We start from the raw sequence: 5,221 nt of genomic DNA, 5'->3' as shown, positions 1-5,221 counted from the left end.
AAGAGACTTTGAACTGAGAAATGACTTTGAGTTATTCAAATGAGCTTGGAATAACTCAAAGATTTGTTCTCTTATAAAAGTTTTTTAACTAATTAGTCCTATTTAATATGCTTAAAACTTTGCCAAACAGAATAATAGTAACTATGTTCTATTGTATTTTTGTATACATGTATTGTATACATGTATACATGTAAAAAATACATGTATACATGTATTTTTTATCAAAATAGATGTTCTAGAAATTTCAGCCTGCCCAGGGAGGAACTTGCAAAGATTCAGGAAGCTCTCGGGGTAGCAGGTGACCTGTCAGTGACACCGGACCAGCCAAAGGTGATGGTTCCCATGGGGACATCAAGCAGTGATTCCTTAGGTGTTGTAACCTATGTGTTGGGAATTTATGAGTTGTTTCCGGTGTTCAATGCACACTTCTAATAAGTCATGTACAGCATTTTAAAACCTTGCATAGTGTTTGGTCTTTATATATATTGAGATTGTGTGTTGAATTGGAAAATTGGGCTTTGTGTTGTTCTTTTATGTCATTTCATAGTAATTATTTACCAAGAATTGTTATCTTGGAATGTTATATCTTACAAAGGAAAAAAGTTCTTTATCAATTGCATTTTAGTCAAATCTATAACCATGTCATTTTAAGTTCTGCCATTGACGAACAGTCATTGTTTTACTCTAATGCATTCACAAATATGTTAGGTCTTTGGAAAAGTTTATGAAAAGAACTCTGACTTACTTTAAATTCCAGGTATCTATGCAGGCCACATCTTTGAAGTAAATGGAGATTAATAGAACCCTGCCCTAGGTGGTGTGGCTCAATGGATTGTGTACCAGCCTGCGAACCACAGGGTCCCCAGTTCGATTCCCAGTAGGGCACATGCCTAGCTGTGGGGCCAGGTCCCCGGTAGGGGGCACTCGAGAGGCAACCACACACTGATATTTCTCTCTCTCTCTTTCTCCCTCCCTTCCCCTCTCTAAAAATAAATAAATATTTTTTTAAAAGATTAATAGAACCCTAAGGATTCACTAGATTAACTAGATTCATGGAAATACTGGCAAGTAATCAAGACAAACAAAATTGGTTATATGGGACCTAATGAACTGAAGATAATTATTATTCTTATGACTTTGTTCAAAATATTGATAACTTGAAATCTTGTTTTCCAGATATAAGGAAACTTGTTTTGTTTCCCCTAGAGCATGTGATAAATTATACCCACATAAGTAACACTGAAGAATTATATTTTACTCACCTCCAGAATTTGGGCAACTCTTAACGGTATTATTTTTCATGGCGATATGTTTGTTTGCATAAATCCAATAAGATCTGTTCTGTCTATAACAGTAACCAGTTTCCAAATGTGTTTTATTAGCCAAGTCTTTGTCTGGAATGTCATGTCTGAAAGAGACATGCCTGGACTCCAGATGTCACCAGAAAGCCTTAAGGAATTAAGATAGACTTTGAAGCCAATAGAGCCCCTTGGAGAAATGGCCATGAATCACATGGTTCATGATAGCCTTTCCAGATAAGGAATGAAGGTTGCTTCCCTGAAAGATGGCAAGGAAGGAGCCTCAAGACATTTGGGGACCTCAAGAACTTGAGGAATACACCCAAACCTACAGGTATTGCAGGTAAAGTCAGATAACAACTGTGTGGCTGGCTTTTTTGCCCCTAGAGGCTGACTAAAGCTCAGTCTGAAGGTTCCTTGTAAAATTCCAAAAAAGCAAATTTGAAAGAGCCTATATGATTAATTACTATTCTTGTGTGTTCATGCAAAAATCCAGGCCAAATAGAAACTAGACTTTAGTCTGGTTGATGAAAAATGAGGGTTATTTTATGGAAAGAAATTGTGTTTCAGTGGAAATCACAATGCCCAATAGTAAATATTGGACTGTAGTTAAAGTTTTATTTTCACCTTCAAACTGAATTGTATCCTGAATTCGATTCTGAATTTTTCTAGTTTTCTTTCAAATGAATGTTTCATTTTTTCTTTCATCCCTTGACTTGGAATTATTGAGAGCTCCTGATGCAGAGCTTCTGTATGATAAGCCATACAGAATTTACCTGAGCACCTGATGACATCACCAGAATTATTTAAACTGCAGAAAAAGAAGTTGTATCAGATTGTCAATTCTTAATTTCATTCCAGCAAAATGCTTGCATTTGGAAGTCTTCTCAACTGACAGTCTTGAAGACTCAGAAACTGGTTTTTGATTTGCTGTGTTCTGTTTTCATGTAGTGTATACTATGACCTTATTTATGCTTTTGCATGTTTACGCAGTATGGGCCACACTTTAGAAGTCCATCTGTATTGCCTGAACTTCCTGAAATGAGACTCAATGGTTTGGCTGAAATGACTTGTTGTCAGGACTAGATGATTGAATTGGAAACAATTCCATCTCATGATGCTTTGGGGATTCCAGCCTACCACTACTTTGGAAGAATTAGCTAATAGCCTTTCTGTTCTAATCTCAGATCCTATCCCTTTGTCTCCTTAGATCAGACAGGAAGAGACTTCCATACCCTACACAGACAGGGACCACATCCTTATCATCAGGAAGCAGTTACTGAAGAGAAAGAAACCCTCCTCCCTTTGTCACTCCTAAAAGATTTTAGGGATGAAAGTCTCTGAGGGGGGAATGAGACAGGATAGTAAGAAATCAGGAAAATTCCTTGGCCAATGGAGTAGGGAAACTGAGACAGATGATTGAACACAATGGTTGAGCAAGGTACAGACAGTCACGGGAGGAAGGCCTGGCAGGGGGCAAAAATGGAAAACAAGGACATCACCCTCAAGGTTACCTCTTCTCCCTGGCCCTTCCTCCATGGAGATGACATCTAGGCCTCAGTTGTGTTTCAGCTCCAGGCCCAGAAAAGTAGCAAAACCAGGTGGGCAATGCCAGAACCAAATGCAATGACTAAAGACCCCCTGCTCTGGCACTGACCAATCAGTGAGACCAGGACCCTGGAGAACTGATAAATATTCTGCTGAAACCCCCCCCTGAGACCTCCCCTAAGATTCCTGCCTGCAAGAGAGAGATAAAAGCCTGAAGACAAAGGAACCAGTGCAGTGTGCTCTCCCTCTGGGCAGCAGTCTGTATCATTCCCTTTCTCCCTCACCTACCTTCCCCACTTTTTTCTTCACAGGTATGCACCTCCTAAACTCTAGGGCAATAGGCAGCTGGAAGGTTGTCCCACGCTGATCCTCTGAATCTGTCCTGAAGACCCCCTTTTCTCTGACTTCCCAGTGAGCTCAGGCAGCCCAGCCTAGGCTCTCCTATTACTTCTTCTGTACTAAGCCCTTCCTTGTTTCACTGTGCTCAGCTTTAATAAACGCATCCTCATAGTCACCTGGACTCATGTTGTGAAATCTTTCCTACATGAAGTCAAGAACCCACACACTACAGCTGGCCCTAGGCAGACCCACTTTGGGCCAGGCCCTTGTCTGGTAACATAACTACCTCCAATCCTTATGGTTGTGCTCAAGAGATATTACTATACCTATTTAAAAAAAATATTTTATTTATTTATTTTAGAGAGAGGGAAGGGAAGGAAGGGAGGGAGAGAAACATCAATGTGTGGTTGCCTTTAGCATACCCCCAGCTGGGACCTGGCCTCAACCAGGCATGTGCTCCGACTGGGAAACAAACCTGCAACCCTTTGGTTCGCAGGCCGGCATTCAGTCCACTGAGCCACACCAGCCAGGCTTACTATACCTATTTTATGAACTGAAAGCAAATTTAGAATCAGGAAAGGTTTGGGTTTAATTCAAAGCAACCCAATAACAAATGTTAATTTTAGCAATAAAAGCCCACTTCAGTGATTGCAGGGAGTCATGCAGCCAGACCCAGCACCACTGGGGGAGGTAGGAAAAAGGAAGAAGGCAATGATGAAAGGCAGAAATGGCTTTTAGGTTTGATCCCCTCATTGCAAGTGTCAAACTCTTGGCCAGAGAGGTCATCTGGAACTGTCTGCCCTAGAGCCAACTTGGAGATGTGAAAGTGGCTTTCTATAACTGAAGAGCTATCAAGGGGCAAAGAGAGACAACTTTGATAGCCTGGGACAAGGTGTCAGCTGCCCATTTATTAAAGCTTCAGGAAGGGTGACTTGTGTCTGTATTACGAATGAACACCCCATGCAACAGTGGAGGAGGCTACCTTATGGGGTGGTGAACCTTCCATCACTTGTGGTAAGTAGACACAACTGATTTTATTTGCCAAGGATACCAAAAAAAAAGTGTGGGGGGGGATATTTTAGTGAAAGAGGTTGGCCTGGGTAATTATTTCCCTGCAGGCTCTCAGACGAGGGAGTTTTCAAAAGGCCAGGCAAAGAATTCTGCCCCCAAAATATCTTCAGCAGGAGGCTTTTGATCTTAACAATCCTGATCACATTTGAAGCTGTAGTCTGGTTTCTGCATGTTTGGGAGTTTTCTTTTTGTGAAGTGGCAGTGGGCAGGTTGGGGTGGAGGAGTAGATTCCTCCATTTGCATCAGCTCTGGTGTGACCTCTTGATATTTACCTTCTTTGTTCTCAAATAAACCAAACACACAAAAACTCATTTTCCTGGCTCAATAAAACAAGAGAGGCAGTCAGGTAGGTCAGGAGAAAACTGGGGCTTCTGTGAAATACATCTGGGGAATTCTCTGTAAGAGCCCTCCCCCTTGGTGGGCTACTCAGAATTGGCTCTAGTTCCAGCAGGCCCTGCCTGGAACCCCAGAGGGCATCTCCTAGCACTTATAACAATGGTGCAGTGGGCAAACCAGCCCTTGAGCACCTATTGTGTACTCAGCTCTGTCACATCAAGTGACTATTTAAGCAGTTCCCACAGCACTGTGTGGTGAATTCAGTCCTGTGTATTGCTTTTTACCAATATGTATTGTCCTTTTAGTTAAACAACTGAAAGTCAACAGAGTTACTGCATGCTCCAAAGCCAGGGTCTTTCCTGTCTCTTTGAGGGGCACATCCCATCCTAGGGCTATTGTAAAGGTTGGGCCTGTCTGTAACAGCAGGCAGCACAAAGGAGCATCTAGGGGCTTGCTCAGTATATGCTGGAGACTGGCCCATGCCCAGCGCCAAAGTGGAGTGCAGTAAGCAGCCTGAATCAGGAAGCAGCAGGCCTCCCATTAAGTCTGGATTCCCAGCTGCCTGGGTGACTTGGCAAAATATGGGAATCTCTTGAGTCTATTCCCCTATATACGTATTTAACACCTGG

The sequence above is a fragment of the Phyllostomus discolor genome, chromosome 8, assembly GCF_004126475.2.
Source record: "Phyllostomus discolor isolate MPI-MPIP mPhyDis1 chromosome 8, mPhyDis1.pri.v3, whole genome shotgun sequence".
Classification (NCBI taxonomy): Eukaryota; Metazoa; Chordata; class Mammalia; order Chiroptera; family Phyllostomidae; genus Phyllostomus; species Phyllostomus discolor.
This window is presented reverse-complemented; position numbering follows the sequence as displayed.